Source organism: Orcinus orca, chromosome 10 (genome assembly GCF_937001465.1).
Source record: "Orcinus orca chromosome 10, mOrcOrc1.1, whole genome shotgun sequence".
In the NCBI taxonomy this organism is placed as follows: Eukaryota; Metazoa; Chordata; class Mammalia; order Artiodactyla; family Delphinidae; genus Orcinus; species Orcinus orca.
Genome location: NC_064568.1, coordinates 31,051,440 through 31,068,584, shown reverse-complemented (window position 1 = coordinate 31,068,584; position 17,145 = coordinate 31,051,440). Strand labels below are relative to the sequence as shown.

Sequence of the window (17,145 nt, the reverse complement as noted above, 5' to 3'; positions counted from 1 at the left end):
AGCTTTGTTTGTATGACTAAACTGGTCTCATCTGCTCAGGGAATTTTTAAGGCTGGTCTCCATTTGTTTGTTTGTTTGTTTGTTTTGCGGTACACGGGCCTCTCACTGTTGTGGCCTCTCCCGGCCATGGCTCATGGGCCCAGCTGCTCCACGGCATGTGGGATCTTCCCGGACCAGGGCACGAACTCGTGTCCCCTGCATCGGCAAGCGGACTCTCAACCATTGCGCCACCAGGGAAGCCCTCCATTTGTTTTTGATTTAACAAAATATTACCTACCCCTTAGCTCATCTGTCCCCTCCAAGAATACTACCCTGATTTTTCCCCTGCCCCCAACTAAAATTTGTTTCTTTCTCCCTTGGGATCCCATAGCTGGGACCCTACTACCTTCTACTCCCATGATGGCGTTTGGAAAGTTCTGCAGCACGCATCTGTCTTGTCCTCTTGGGTGCAATTGTCCTAGCAGGATCACGAGTGTTCCCCAAGACTCCTCTTCCACTTGCCTGGTGAAGCCCCAGGACAGAGAAAGAGGTCCATGGGGGATGGGTTGGTTTCTGAAGTAAGGATAAGCTCAGGATTTCTGAAGCCTGCTACCCCAAACTCCCTTCAGTGAGCTGCAGCTGATCAAAGAGAGAATGGCTCAGTGTGGTACCGAATGCTATAATTACATGTTTGTTTTTGTTTACAACCCAAAGGATTCCCACCAGAAAATCAGAGAGACTTGGGTCCAAATCCCATTTCTACCACTTGGTAGCTGTGTGGCCATGGGCCACTTACCTAAACTCTGAGCCTCAGCTTCTGGTAATGGTACCTGCTTCAGAAGGCAGTGGTGAGATTTAGATAAAATAAAGCACAGGGCCCAGCATGTGGTAAGCACTCAATAAGTACCAGCTATTATGAAGAGTGAGCACCACTTTGAATTACTGGAGAATTATTAACTCATTATTAAATAGCTCATACTCTGCTTAGAGGTGGGTCAAGGGAGTTCGGGCGGAGGAGAGTAAGCATTTTTTTTTTCTTTTAATTTATTATTATTATTTTTTAAAGATTCTGTACTTTAATTTATTTTTTATTTATTTATTTTTGGCTGCACTGAGTCTTCGTTGCTGCACTTGAGCTTTCTCTAGTTGGGGCGAGCAGGGACTACTCTTTGTTGCAGTGCGTGGGCTTCTCATTGCGGTGGCTTCTCTTGTTGCGGAGCGTGAGCTCTAGGCGTGTGGGCTTCAGTAGTTGTGGCATGCGGGCTCAGTAGTTGTGGCTTGCCGGCTCTAGAGCTCAGGCTTAGTAGTTGTGGCGCACGGGCTTAGTTGCTCTGTGTCATGTGGGATCTTCCCAGACCAGGGCTCGAACCTGTGTCCCCTGCATTGGCAGGCGGATTCTTAACCACTGCGCCACCAGGGAAGACCTCTTTTAATTTTTATAGGAGTATAGTTGATATACAATTTTTTTTTTGAGATAAATATTTTTTGTACTCAGGAAGGCCGGTGAGAGTTTCTTCAACTCCAAACCACCCATTGCCTTTACAATGAGATAGAATTGCCTATTTGTTAGCTTTTTAAAAATTTATGAGCTACTAGTTCTGTGAGGATCTGCACACCTGGAATGAATGCGTGAATGCGATTTGTTCAATTGTAAGTGATTATGAAACAATGATAGGAGAAAAAAAACTTGCTCTTAGAGATGACCTTGGTTTTCATTGTGTGTTGGTTCAGGCCTATCTTGGGGGCAAGAGGTTCCATGCAAAAGTTATCTGGGTTTGGAGGGAAGGAAAGCAAGAGTGTTTTATCCTAGTACTCTAATGAACTGCTGAGAGTGGAAATCAACTTCCCTGTGTCGTGTTCTTTTCCAGCTCCTGGTTATTCTGATGACTAGATCAATTATTACAATGATGAGTGTTCAAAAGAAGAGGGCCAGGAATGCCCCCCTCAAAGCTGTGTTTGAAATATGCTGGGAAGCTAGTTATGCAAGTTGAAAAAAAATTTTTTACTTTAAAATTTCTCCTAAATTGATTCTTTGTTGGAATACATTAGGATCCCATTTGATAATTTAAGGACTGTTGAGTTTAGATATTTTAAGACATAACGTTTTGTAAATTTCACAGTTCTATGGAATTTAGCAGACTTTAGGACTTTTCTTTATTTCTGTGACCCTGTAGGGACATAAACACTTACTGTACTATCCGTTACAGCGACCTTTAGCCACATGTGGCTATTTAAATTCAAATTAATTCAAATTAAATAAAATCAAAAATTCTGTTCTTCAGTCACACTAGCCACATTTCACGTGCTCATGTGCCATGTGGCCAGCAGCTACCGTATTAAGCAGAGCAAATAGAGAACATTCCTGTCTTCACAGAAAGTCCTATGGGATAGCACTGTTTATATCTATAAGGCCATGGGAAAGCCACTTGATTACGGGGTTAAGTTCCCTTCTTTCTGGCAAGTCATCTGCAGGCCAAGAAATGGAGTGTGCAGAGGATGTTTTACTGTCAAGAATGAGGATGTTAATAAATCCCCTTAGCCTCATTTTGGCTGAATGGCTCACTGGCTTTTAACACTGCCGGATTCAAAGGATGGGAGAGAGGGTGGAATCAGATGAAGTGTCTCTGGGCAGTGCATCTCCTGGCTGCATGTTATAACCTTCTAGAGAAGGTTAAAAAATACCCATGCCTGGGGCTTCCCTGGTGGCGCAGTGGTTGAGAGTCTGCCTGCCGATGCAGGGGACACGGGTTCGTGCCCCGCCCCGGCCCGGGAAGATCCCACATGCCGCGGAGCGGCTGGGCCCGTGAGCCATGGCCGCTGAGCCTGCGCGTCCGGAGCCTGTGCTCCGCAACGGAAGGGGCCACAACAGTGAGAGGCCCGCGTACCGCCAAAAAAAAAAAAAAAAAAAAAAAAAAAAAATACCCATGCTTGGACTCTGCCCCAGGCCAGCTGAATCTGAATCTCTGAGGGTGGTCCCTGGAATCCGAGGAATCTGTATTTTTTTAAAGCTCCCTGGGGGGTTCTGTTGTGCAGACGGGGTTGAGAACCACTGCCTTCAAGAGAACTGCCTTCTAGACTGTGCCCTTAAAAAAAAAAATTCCTGAGCACTGGAAGAAAATATGTCAAGGTAGATTTGGTGAGTGGCTAAAAATGTTCCTCACTGATTAACTACAGTAATAAAGGTTGGAGTTGAGTGGGCTCACTTTCTGTAGAAGTGGTCTCCCCTGAGGGCAGCTTTCCCCCTAGAGCATTTGGCAGCATCTGGAGACATTTTTGCTTGTCACAACTTGGGGGCCTCGCCTGCGATACTGTTAATTACCCTCACAGTGCATAGGAGATGCCCAGCAAAGAATTAATCCGGCCCCAAAGACATAATTTTTGCAAACCAAAGTCCTCTCTGACCTTGGATGTAGTTGCCTCTTCAGAAGAGGTCAAGGGGGCTTCCCTGGTGGCGCAGTGGTTAAGAATCCGCCTGCCAATGCAGGGGACACGGGTTAGAGCCCTGGTCTGGGAAGATCCCACATGCCGGAGCAGCTAAGCCCGTGCACCACAACTACTGAGCCTGCGTGCCACAACTACCGAAGCCCATGTGCCTAGAGCCCATGCTCCGCAACAAGAGAAGCCACCGCAATGAGAAGCCCGCACACCGCAACAGTGTAGCCCCTGCTCGCCGCAGCTAGAGAAGGCCGGGGCGCAGCAACAAAGACCCAACGCAGCCAAAAAAAAAAGATAGGGAGAGATCAAGATATCCTCCTAAACGGAACCCTCAGAAACCCTCTTGATCATATTTCAGGTTTTTCAATCCCAGAAGCTGTGTAGGGTGTTGCTGTCCGTGGTTGGATGCCTTTGGGGCTGTACCAGGGAAGCTGCTGATTCAGGGAAGCTGTACCTCCTGCTGAAGGTGTGGGCAGGTTCTTACTTACCCTGCTGCAGGTTGAGATCCTCTTCTTGTGAAGTAATTACCCAAAGTGACAGCAGCCTTTCTCCTAGGTGGTTTAAGCTGTGGCTTTTGGCTATTGGTATTGGGTATTTGATCTGTGATATACCCAGAATAGGATTCAAGCTTGGACTTCCCTGGCGGTCCCGTGGTTAAGACTCTGCACTTCCACTGCAGGGGGCGCAGGTTCTATCCCTGGTCTGGGAAGTTCCACATGCTGTGTGGTACAGCTCCCCCCTCCCCCCCCCAAAAAAAAAGATTATATGGAATAGAATTCAAGCCTTATATGTGATGAAGTTTGGGAACTGAGCTATGGGTTACACTCTGGGAATATAAAGATAGCAGGCATCTGAACAGACCTGGGCACAGTGGCAGTGCAGGGTGATGGAGGTGTGGTGTTTCTGAACACAAGTTCGTGTGCCCAACACACAGAAAGGCCAAGCAAACCAAAACGTCAGATTTTGGAGCAGAGAAAGTTTATTGCAGGGCCAAGCAAGGAGAACAGGTGACTTATGCTCAAAACCCCCCGAACTCCCTGGTGGTTTTGGGGGAGACCATTTTAAAGTCAAATTTGGGGTGCGGGCTGCAGGTTGTGAGTTTCTTCTGATTGGTTGGTGGTGAGGTAACAGGGTAGTGCTCCAGGAATCTTGCGCTCATCCTGAAGTTACCATCCTCCACCTGGGTGGGGGACTTAGTTTCTGCAGAAGAGGGCAAAGATACTGTGATGTATATTCCCCGAGGAGGAACCAGGACCCTGCCCCAAGGCTGCACTATTCTGACAGCTCCTCTGTTTCTGCATTCCCTCTCTTCCCTGATTAGCAACTGTTTGAATATTCCCTTTGGAACTCAGGGAAGGTCAAAGAGGCTGAATGAAGCCTACAAACAAGAAATTGAGGACACAGAAGGGCTTTTGTGCCTAGGAGGGCCCCATAGGGTCCTGCTCAGTTTCAGTGGCAGGGCTTTCTAGCGCCGCCTTGGAAGGCAGGGCAGCTCTTCCCAGCTGTGCTGTGAGCGGTCGCATCCGCCTGTCACTGCTATGAGCAGTCCCCGTGCATCATCTCATTTTGTCCCCACACCGAGGCTCTAAGAGGTTCAGTGACTTGCCAAGGTCACACACGGATCAGCGACAGAGCAGAGAATTGAACCCATGTTATGGAACTGCGCAGCTGAACCCTCAGAGGAGCATTTACAGATGGGGTAATATTTTCGTAGCCAAGACTTGAAGGTTGAGTGGGGAGCTCAGCAGGCAGGGGCGTGCTAGGGAGAGGGGAGCGTTTGTGCCAAAGCTGTGCGGGTGTGAAGGAGCGTAAGGCGTAGGGATTGCAGATCATTCAGGGAAAGGTGGGGCGGGGGCCTTCCATGTCATGCTGAGGGCCACTGTGAGCCACCAGTGGAGTAGGGGCAGAGGAGAGAAGAGCTGTGTGCCATTGGGCACCTGGCTTAACCTCTCTGGGTCTCACCTTCCCATCTGAACTGGAGCCTCTAAAGCTACACTGCTCTGATGAGGAATGTTCATTTTACTGGTGGCCGTAATGAGCAAAGTGAAGGAATGGCCTGCAGTGGCACTGCTGGGGCCGCCCTGCTGATTCATGGCTTCCATGCTTTCACTTGGTATTTATACCAAGTGACCACCAAGTGTTACCGAGCTCAAGCTCGCTCTGCTCGCCGCACAAGAGGCCAGTGAATCGGAGACGAGGTGTTGAGGCAAGGAAGACGACTTTATTCGGAAAGCTGGCTGACCGAGAAGATGGCAGACTAGTGTCTCTGATAAACCATCTTATCTGGACTTGGATGCCAGTTTGTTTTATAGAATCAGAGAGGGGGAGGTGGTGAGGAAGTAAAGTAATAAGGCAGAATAGAGAGGGAGAGGCGGAGAGGAAGTAAAGTAAAAGGGCCATCGGTCTTGCAGAACATCTCCTGGAATGACCAGCCTCGGTGAGGGGATGTGTTTCTTTTTTTCTTGCAGCCGTTCACAGGTGGGCAGGGTTCCCTGAGGCAGGCCGTTATGTATGAGTATAATAACAAAAGCAACGAAAGGCAAAGGTTAAAGTCAAGCAGGTCCAACGTGGGGTCCCATTTAGCTCTTCCCTTGCCCTTCGTGTATGCTGAAGTGCCACGGCAGATGCAGAGATGTAGTAAGACTTGTCTTCAAGGAGCTTGCAGCCTAGTGGAGGGTACAGCCAGTGTTTTCGTGAGTATTATGGTGAAAGATGCAGGTCATAAATACCTGTAGGTATGGAGAATGAAGCCGAGGTTGCTAATGGCTGGGGGACTGAAGGAGATAACTCTTAGTTCTGCCAGAAAGAATTGTTAGGAGATGGGGATAGATAGAGGGTATCGTCCAGGTCGACAGAAAATGGGGCAGTGGAGAAAAATACAAAGCCAGTTCAGGTACAGTCACCAGAGGGTCTGATTATCAGCCTATCTAGTAGCAGATTCCCCATAGTTTACAGGTTTTAGTGGGGAAGCAGACGTTATAACAGAAAAGTATTCATTAATGGACTTGCCACTTACAATCTTGGGTCCCACCCCGTCGTGCCTCCGTCTCTTTTCAACACTGGTGTCCAGCCATGCTCCAGGAGCATCCACCTCTTGGTCATCGTCTCTCTCAGGTTGCAAGGACATTTTACAAATACAAGACAAACCTTGGAGAGAGAGACATGGGATTTCATGAACTCACCGCAGAAGCCGCTTGACTGTGGAGGCAGTAATAGATGTGACACCTGTTAGTTGATGACGAGAGGGCGGGACTTGAAAATCAAAGGATTGAGAGGCCTGGGGCAAAGCAGTAAAGCATTTTTGCAAAAAACATCCCTTGTATAATAGCGCTGTGACAACCAAATGTTAACTGGAAGGACTTACCATACTCTAAGGCAATTTACATGTGATTTATTCTTTGTTCTAAGAATTAGCACAGGATGACAGTTATAACTTAAATTTTGTTCCGTATTTGCTATTGATCTTAGGATAGATTTTGATTTTTGTTTACTTATTTGGATAAAGTTCTAAACAAAACTGTGTTTTGACTAAAATTTTGAGCGTGGCATCACCTTTTTCTGATGCTGATTTCCCTGTGTACAGAGATCTCTGGGGAAGAGATTCTGGCTAGAGAAGGTAGGGACGAGCTCATGAAGGGCTCTGAATGCTGAACCTCACGCTGGGAGCCAGAGTTCTTGTCCTGGTAGAACCTGCCAGCTGTTTATAACAGGGCTGCTTTTTGTCTCACACTGGCTTTGTCCCTGCAGTTAGAAAATACTGTAGACCAGCTTCCCTCCTTTAGAAATGACAAAGCCCTCTTTAATCTCCTTGCTTTTCTTTTGAGTTTGGAGCACAGATTCGAGCCATGGGAGAGTGTTTTGGGGCCCTGAGGTTCTATTTCCGGCCTTCTGCTATTGCATACCCATATAGAGGGCTATTTTAATTCCTTTTAGTCATGTGGAAAGTAGTCACTTATGTGATGCTCTTCCTAGCACTTTACCTTTGAGAGCTGATCTCAGCCAATGACAGTGCATGTGTTCGCATTAATTCATAGAGCAGTGTTCGAGTTAAAACTTGTTCTGGGAGAGCCTGAAGACTTCGTGGTCCCTGGAGGTAAAGGGTCAAGTGGCTTTTGGCTCCTCTTTTATCCAGTGGAAGACTGGCTTGTATTTCTGTAGGGTTTTCTTGCTTTAAGCATGATTTCAAGCAGGTGGTTATTTCAGACTAATCACCAGCCTACATCTTGATCCCAGAGGCTGCTGCTTTGAAGGTGCTGGGCTAGTTCAGGATACGTTGTGCGTGTTTCATTGCCTCGCTTCTTGGCCAGTACGATTTTTTTAGAAGATGTGCCACTGGGTATATAAGTCCCCTGCCTTCCAGCCGAGCCCCTGATTGACCTGTCCGCCTCTCTCTCTCCTCGGGCTGTGTCCCTTCTCCTCAGGATTGGGTAGCAGGATTTTCTGGTTCTCTGATTCTCTGTCTGCAGGACCAGCCTGCTGGGCTGAGCTTCCTTGCCCACAGTGCTGCCCCAGGTGGCAGAAGCAGGGCCTGGGGCTGTGGGCTTGGCTGGCTCTTGAGCAAAAACCCCCGTGGGGAATCAGCTGCTAGTGATTTGGTACAAAGCAGGACGGAGTGAATCTTCTTATCAGTACCTTTCCCAGAACCATGAAGGAGATACACTTTCTGTGGCCATTGAGCATGTGAAATGTGGCTAGCGCAGCTGAGGAGCTGAATTTTATGTTTTATTTAGTTTTGATCATTTTAAATTTAAACAGTCACCATGTGGCTAGTGGCTACTGTATTGGACAATGTAGGATAGACCATTGTACTGGAGGAGTTTATATTGTATTTTTAAAATATTTTATTTTATTTTATTTGCTTATTTTTATTTTTGGCTGCATCGGGTCTTAGTTGTGGCACACGGGCTCTCTTCTTTGTGGCTTGCAGGCTCTTCACTGTGGTGTGTGGGCTTCTCTCTAGTTGTGTCGTGCAGGTTTTCTCTTCTCTAGTTGTGGCGCATGGGCTCTGTAGTTTGTGGCACGCGGGCTCAATAGTTGTGGCGCACGGGCTTAGTTGCCCTGCGGCACGTGGGATCTTAGTTACCTGACCGGGGATCGAACCCGCGTCCCCTGCATTGCAGGACGGATTCTTTACCACTGGACCACCAGGGGAGTCCCTATATTGTATTTTTTAATTAAATAGGGAAAACCTTGAACGTGCACATGGTAGCAATTCAAAAGGTACAAAAGGATATCAGTGAAAAGTCTCCCTCATCTCTGCCCCTAGCCTCTCAGTTTCCTTCCCAGCCCCAGTCATGATTATCATCTGTGTCCGTCCTGAAACATTTTACACGCATATAAGCATAACATGCATATTTCTCTCTCTCTCTCTCAATGCAAGAGATGTTATTCTACCCATTCTCTTCTGTTCCTTGCATTTTTAGTTAACAGTGTACCTTGGAGGTCATTACCCGTAGAGACAAATATGCCTCATTATTTTAATGGCTTATAGTTAATTTTATTTGTATTTAATGGCTGTACATTATACTTCTTTATAAAGTTGTACCATCATTTACTTAACATATCCCCTACGAGTGGGCATGTGAGTTCCAATTTTTTTTGCCATGATAAATAATACTATAACAAATAACCTTCACAAACATGTTCTCAAACATGTTCAGGTCTGAACACAAATCAGTTCCTAGAAATTAGATTATTAGATCAAAGGTATGTGTACTGTACATTGCTGCAGATTTTGCCAAAATGCCATCTGTAGGGTTTGTTGATGGGAGTATAAATCTGTACCTTGCATGAGGGCATCTATTTTCCCACGGCCCCAGCAGCACAGTCTGTTATTACACTTTTTGTTCTTTGCCAATACAATAAAGATCACCATCGCCTTGGAGGTTTAATTTGCATTTCTCTTGTAAATGAGATTGAGCATCTTTTTATATGTCGAAGAGTCATTTGTATTTCCTTTCTGTTACATGAACTACTCAGATCATTCGCCCATTTTTCTACTGGATTTTATTGTTGTTTTTATTGATTTGTAGGACCCTTTATTAGTCTGTCATCTCTGATATGTATTGACACATTTTAACCTTGGTCATGATATCCTTTTTTTAAATATTTATTTTATTTATTATTTATTTAATTTATTAATTTGGTTGTGCTGGGTCTTAGCTGCGGCAGACAGGCTCCTTAGTTGCAGCTCGCCGGCTCCTTTAGTTGTGACACATGTGCTCCTTAGTGGCGGCCAGCAGGCTCCTTAGTTGCAGCTCACAGGCTCCTCAGTTGTGGCACGTGAACTCTTAGTTTCGGCATGCATGTGGGATCTAGTTCCCTGACCAGGGATCGAACCTGGGCCCCCAGCATTGGGAGTGTGGAGTCTTAACCACTGCGCTACTGGGGAAGTCCCATGATATCCCTTTCCATGTGGACATTTAAAAACATTTTCATGTAGTCAGCTTATTAATCTTTATGTTATGGCCTCTAGGTTTTAAATCTTAACTTAGAAAGGCTTTCCCTGTGAAGGTGTTTTCAAACAGAGTTCTCATGTTTTCTTCTAGAACTTTCATGGTGTTATTATTTTATTTTATTTTTAAATTTTATTTTATTTATTTTTTTATACAGCAGGTTCTTATTTGTCATCAATTTTATACAGATCAGTGTATACGTGTCAATCCCAATCGCCCAATTCATCCCACCCCCACCCCCACCCGCCCACCGCTTTTCCCCCCTTGGTGTCCATACGTTTGTTCTCTACATGTGTGACTCAACTTCTGCCCTGCAAACCGGTTCATCTGTACCATTTTTCTAGGTTCCACATGCATGTGTTAATATACGATATTTGTACTTCACTCTGTATGACAGTCTAGATCCATCCACATCTCAACAAATGACCCAATTTCATTCCTTTTTATGGCTGACTAATATTCCATTGTATATATGTACCACATCTTCTTTATCCATTCGTCTGTCAATGGGCATTTAGGTTGCTTCCATGACCTGGCTATTGTAAATAGTGCTGCAATGAACATTGGGGTGCATGTGTCTTTTTGAATTATGGTTTTCTCTGGGTATATGCCCAGTAGTGGGATTGCTGGATCATATGGTAATTCTATCTTTAGTTTTTTAAGGAACCTCCATACTGTTCTCCATAGTGGCTGTATCAATTTACATTGCCACCAACAGTGCAAGAGGGTTCCCTTTTCTCCACACCCTCTCCAGCATTTGTTGTTTGTAGATTTTCTGATGATGCCCATTCCAACTGGTGTGAGGTGATGCCTCATTGTAGTTTTGATTTGCATTTTTCTAATCATTAGTGATATTGAGGAGCTTTTCATGCGCTTCTTGGCCATCTGTATGTCTTTTTTGAAGAAATGTCTATTTAGGCCTTCTGCCCATTTTTGGATTGGGTTGTTTGTTTTTTGAATATTGAGCTGCATGAGCTGTTTATATATTTTGGAGATTAATCTTTTGTCCGTTGATTCATTTGCAGATATTTTCTCCCATTCTGAGGGTTGTCTTTTCATCTTGTTTATGGTTTCCTTTGCTGTGCAAAATGTTTTAAGTTTCATTAGGTCCCATTTGTTTATATTTCCATTATTCTAGGATGTGTGATTTATGTCAAAGTGTGTTCTTCTATGTTTTCCTCTAAGAGTTTTATAGTGTCCAGTCTTACATTTAGGTCTCGAATTCATTTTGAGTTTATTTTGGTGTATGGTGTTAGGGAGTGTTCTAATTTCATTCTTTTACATGTAGCTGTCCAGTTTTCTCAGCATCACTTATTGAAGAGACTGTCTTTTCTCCACTGTATATCCTTGCCTCCTTTGTCATAGATTAGTTGACCATAGGTGCGTGGGTTTATCTCTGGCTTTCTCTCTTGTTCCATTGATCTATGTTTCTGTTTTTGTGCCAGTACCCTATTGTCTTGATTACTGTAGCTTTGTAGTATAGTCTGAAGTCAGGGAGACTGATTCCTCCAGCTCTGTTTTTTTCCCTAAAGACTGCTTTGGCTATTTGGGGTCTTCTGTGTCTCCATACAAATTTTAAGAGTTTTTGTTCTAGTTCCATAAAAAATGCCATTGGTAATTTGATAGGGATTGCATTGAATCTGTAGATTGCTTCGGGTAGTATAGTCATTTTCACAATATTGATTCTTCCAATCCAGGAACATGGTATATCTCTCCATCTGTTGGTATCATCTTTAATTTCTTTCATCAGTGTCTTATAGTTTTCTGCATACAGGTCTTTTGTCTCCCTAGGTAGGTTTATTCCTAGGTATTTTATTCTTTTTGTTGCAATGGTAAATGGGAGTGTTTCCTTAATTTCTCTTTCAGATTTTTCATCATTAGTGTATAGGAATGCAAGAGATTTCTGTGCATTAATTCTGTATCCTGAGACTTTACCAAATTCATTCATTAGCTCTAGTAGTTTTCTGGTAGCATCTTTAGGATTCTCTATGTATAGTATCATGTCATCTGCAAACAGTGACAGTTTTGCTTCTTCTTTTCCAATTTGTATTTCTTTTATTTCTTTTTTTTCTCTGATTGCCGTAGCTAGGACTTCCAAAACTATGTTGAATAATAGTGGTGAGAGTGGACATCCTTGTCTTGTTCCTGATCTTAGAGGAAATGCTTTCAGTTTTTCACCACTGAGAATGTGGGTTTGTTGTGTATGGCCTTTATTATGTTGAGGTAGGTTCCCTCTATGCCTCACTTTCTGGAGAGTTTTTATCATAAATGGGTGTTTAATTTTGTCAGAAGCTTTTTCTGCATCTATTGAGCTGATCATATGGTTTTTATTCTTCAGTTTGTTAATATGGTGTATCACACTGATTGATTTGCATATATTGAAGAATCCTTGCATCCCTGGTATAAATCCCACTTGATCATGGTGTATGATCCTTTTAATGTGTTGTTGGATTCTGTTTGCTAGTATTTTGTTGAGGATTTTTGCATCTGTATTCATCAGTGATATTGGTCTGTAATTTTCTTTTTTTGTAGTATCTTTGTCTGCTTTTGGTATCAGGGTGATGGTGGCCTCATAGAGTGAGTGTGGGAGTGTTCCTTACTCTGCAGTTTTTTGGAAGAGTTTGAGAAGGATGGGTGTTAGCTCTTCTCTAAATGTTTGATAGAATTCACCTGTGAAGCCATCTATCTGGTCCTGGACTTTTGTTTGTTGGAAGATTTTAAATCACAGTTTCAATTTCATTACTTGTGATTGGTCTGTTCATATTTTCTATTTCTTCCTGGTTCAGCCTTGGAGGGTTATACCTTTCTAAGAATTTGCCCATTTCTTCCAGGTTGTCCATTTTGTTGCCATAGAGTTGCTTGTAGTAGTCTCTTAGGATGCTTTGTATTTCTCCGGTGTCTGTTGTAACTTCTCCTTTTTCATTTCTAATTTTATTGATTTGAGTCCTCTCCGTCTTTTTCTTGGTGAGTCTGGCTAATGGTTTATCAATTTTGTTTATCTTCTCAAAGAATCAGCTTTTAGTTTTATTGATCTTTGCTATTGTTTTCTTTGTTTCTATTTCATTTATTTCTGCTCTGATCTTTATGATTTCTTTCCTTCTGCTAACGTTGGGTTTTGTTTGTTCTTCTTTCTCTAGTTCCTTTAGGTGTAAGGTTAGATTGTTTATTTGAGATTTTTCTTGTTTCTTGAGGTAGGCTTGTATATCTATAAACTTCCCTCTTAGAACTGCTTTTGCTGCATCCCATAGGTTTTGGATCATCATTTTTCATTGTCATTTGTCTCTAGGTATTTTTTGATTTCCTCTTTGATTTCTTCAGTGATCTCTTGGTTATTTAGTAACGTATTATTTAGCCTGCATGTGTTTGTGTTTTTTATGTTTTTTTCCCTGTAATTGATTTCTAATCTTATGGTGTTGTGGTCAGAAAAGATGCTTGATATGATTTCAGTTGTCTTAAATTTACTGAGGCTTGATTTGTGACCCAAGATGTGATCTATCCTGGAGAATGTTCCGTCTCGCACTTGAGAAGAAAGTGTAATCTGCTGCTTTTGGATGGAATGTCCTATAAATATCAATTAAATCTATCTGCTCTATTGTGTCATTTAAAGCTTCTGTTTCCTTATTTATTTTCATTTTGGATGATCTGTCCATTGGTGTAAGTGAGGTGTTAAAGTCCCCCACTATGATTGTGTTACTGTCGATTTCCTCTTTTATAGCTGTTAGCAGTTGCCTTATGTATTGAGGTGCTCCTATGTTGGGTGCATATATATTTATAATTGTTATATGTTCTTCTTGGATTGATCCCTTGATCATTATGTAGTGTCCTTCCTTTTCTCTTGTAACTTTCTTTATTTTAAAGTCTATTTTATCTGATATGAATATTGCTGCTCCAACTTTCTTTTGATTTCCATTTGCATGGAATATCTTTTTCTGTCCCCTCACTTTCAGTCTGTATGTGTCCCTAGGTCTGAAGTGGGTCTCTTGTAGACAGCATATATATGGGTCTTGTTTTTGTGTCCATTCAGCAAGCCTGTGTCTTTTGGTTGGAGCATTTAATCCATTCACGTTTAAGGTAATTATCAATATGTGTGTTCCTATTACCATTTTCTTAATTGTTTTGGGTTTGTTTTTGTAGGTCCTTGTTTCTCTTGTGTTTCCCACTTAGAGAAGTTCCTTTAGCATTTGTTGTAGAGCTGGTTTGGTGGTGCTGAATTCTCTTAGCTTTTGCTTGTCTGTAAAGCTTTTGATTTCTCCATCGAATCTGAATAAGATCATTGCTGGGTACAGTAATCTTGGTTGTAGGTTCTTCCCTTTCATTACTTTAAGTATATCATGCCACTCCCTTCTGGCTTGTAGAGTTTCTGCTGAGAAATCAGCTGTTAACCTTATGGGAGTTCCCTTGTATGTTATTTGTCGTTTTTCCCTTGCTGCTTTCAATAATTTTTCTTTGTCTTTAATATTTGCCAGTTTGATTACTGTGTGTCTCGGCATTTTTCTCCTTAGGTTTACCCTGTATGGGACTCGCTGTGCTTCCTAGACTTGGTTGGCTGTTTCCTTTCCGATGTTAGGGAGGTTTTTGACTATAATCTCTTCACATATTTTCTCTGGTTCTTTCTCTCTCTCTTCTCCTTCTGGGACCCCTATAATGCGAATGTTGTTGCGTTTAATGTTGTCTCAGAGGTCTCTTAGTCTGTCTTCACTTCTTTTCATTCTTTTTTCTTTATTCTGTTCCGCAGCATTCTGTCTTCCAGGTCACTTATCCGTTCTTCTGCCTCAGTTATGCTGCTATTGATTCCTTCTAGTGTAGTTTGCATTTCAGTTGTTGTATTGTTCATCTGTGTTTGTTTGTTCTTTAATTCTTCTAGGTCTTTGTTAAACATTTCTTGCATCTTCTCGATCTTTGCCTCCATTCTTTTTCCGAGGTCCTGGATCATCTTCACTATTGTTATTCTGAATTCTTTTTCTGGAAGGTTGCCTGTCTCTACTTCATTTAGTTGTTTTTCTGGGGTTTTATCTTGTTCCTTCATCTGGTACATCTTGTCTATCTTTCTGTGAATGTGGTTTTTGTTCCTCAGGCTGCAGGATTGTAGTTCTTCTTGCTTCTGCTGTCTGCTTTCTGGTGGATGAGGCTATCTCGGTGTTATTTTTTTATGTTTAATTCCTTGACCCCTCTGGAATAATTCAGGGGTTTTGTGACCTTCAATCACCCATCTACCTGTCTCCTCATTTTTCTGCTGCAGTGCCTTTGCCAGCATCTCTGCTCTGTCCAGCCCTGTTTTTGAGCTTTGCGGTCCCCTCTCTGTAGCCACTCTAATAGAAATACTGTATTCATTTTCCCATTGGTTGCCACCTTCCTCTCATTCCTTTCTGAGTATAACTTTAGGTAACCCTAATCCCAGATGGAGAAGGGGAGTTTTAATCTTTATTTGAAGGTCTTAGTTAAGTTTCAAGCCTTCAGTATCCCCTCTCACCCAAGCATGCCTGTTTCCCTTATTGCCTTTCTCGCTCCTGCAGGCCAGGTATCACCAGCTCAGTCCCTTGCTTTATCCTCATTGCAGATTCCTTCTTTGACCTTCACACCCTCCTGGCCAAGCTCTTTATCTCGCTTGCCCTGCCTACCCTTGGTGCAGGTTGTTTAATTAGGGGAGGTGACCTGAACCGGAGGGAACTTTAAAGCCACAGGATATTTGCGCTTCTCCTGTGCCGAGGAGGAGATGTTCTGCCTCCCCGGCTGGTTGTTAGCACTTCATTCGTATTCTCTAATATGATTTAATGCTTTGTCATTTTCTTTCCTGTGATTCCAGAGTCTCAATTTCAGCTTCTGCCAGAGCCAGTAGCAGTTGGGAAAGAAGGCTGTGCTCTTCAAAGAGTGAGTATAGATTTTTAACACCATATATTACGGGGTGGGCGGGCGGGCAAGGCAGCCCTTTAATGAGACTGGGGCTACTCTGTAAGCTCCCTGGCACCCTTCTGCAGGCCAGCCTGTCTGGGGGCAGAAGTGTTCTCTGGTTCAGTAGGTCTGGTGGGGAGGGGATTGGGCACCTGAAGATTTTTAAAGCTCAAGATATATATCCAGAAGCCCTCCCTGCTCAAAGACTGTGCCTGGAGCAGGGCTCTGAGTTTGAAGGGAGTCAAGAAGACCTGGGCCTGTGGGGACCAGGATGCTTTCCTGGGGAGTGTGACACTTGAATCAGCCCCAAAGACAGAGAGGAGTTCATCAGGCAGGCGGGAAAGAAGTGCTCCACACGAAGGGGACAGTGTGAGAAAGATGAAGTGTGAGGCTGTGCGGGGCTTTTGTGGGGGCAGGAGTTGGATGTTTGGGGTGCAGGCGGAGGTGGGGGCCAGGAAGTTGAGTCGGGATCATACGGAGTACTCAGAGTTCACACTAGACCAGAGCCCCCTGTCCTTGGCATGAACTGAGAAGATTCCTCTGGCAGCTGGTGGTGGAAGGACTGAACGGGGTGTGAAAGAGCAGTCTTCACAGAAGTGGGAGCAAGGAGAGATGACGACCTGGACGCAGTGTGGCGGCCGAGGGAGCTGTGGTCTGACTCCTACGACGCCTCACACCTGGTGGGAATGTTTCTTCCCCCACGACGTTCCTAGTAAATGTTAAGCCAAAGGAATTGGTTGCACAGGCTTTCGGGGGGTGTAGACCCCCTGAATCTGTGCTGTCCAACGCAGCAGCTCCATTTATATGTGGCTCTCAAGCGTTTACAATGTGATGGATGTGATTGAAGGACTGAACTTTGAATTTTATCTAATTAATTTACACTTAAATAACCACCTATAAACAGTGCAGTTCGTCTAGACTCAGACAGGTTGGCTCCAGCGCTGGCACCTCCTTGCCTGATAGGAGTGTCGAGCAAGGAGGAAGAGTGAGACATGCATCGGAGTCTGGGAGGCCAGACTGATGGGGATACTGTTGGCAGAAATCGACAAGTCAGGAGCAAGGGGAGAGATGTACCTGAGACCTTGTAGGACAGGACTTTTGGGTCATGGAGATAGTGAAGCAGGCTTTTGGAAAAGTCTGGAAGAAGGTCCTGGCCAGGTATGTTGATTTTTGCGTTTCCTGTAGGAGGGAGTGGCAGAGGGTGTAGATATGGTGAGCTCTTCAAGGAAGACAATGAAGAGCACATCATGGGACTGTTTAAGGGGAAAAGTAAGGAGCGCATCATGGGAATATCCAGGGGAGAGCGGGAGCAGAGAATCTTAGGAACCAAGCTTTGCATGCTCAGAGCCATGGCTTGTTTGAACAGCAGGGGTGTCTGAGCTGCAAA

The 17,145-nt window shown here is 43.9% G+C and overlaps 1 protein-coding gene across 5 annotated transcripts in view; it reads left to right on the top strand.

Moving 5' to 3' along the window:
• Window positions 1-17,145, top strand: part of ABHD6 (abhydrolase domain containing 6, acylglycerol lipase) — a 118,010-nt gene that overhangs the window by 67,094 nt on the left and 33,771 nt on the right. For all 5 annotated transcript variants that reach the window (XM_033424681.2, XM_033424680.2, XM_033424679.2 and 2 more), the window contains one exon: window positions 15,673-15,737. The gene's annotated coding sequence lies outside the window, so the exon portion shown is untranslated. The remainder of the gene's footprint in view (window positions 1-15,672; window positions 15,738-17,145) is intronic.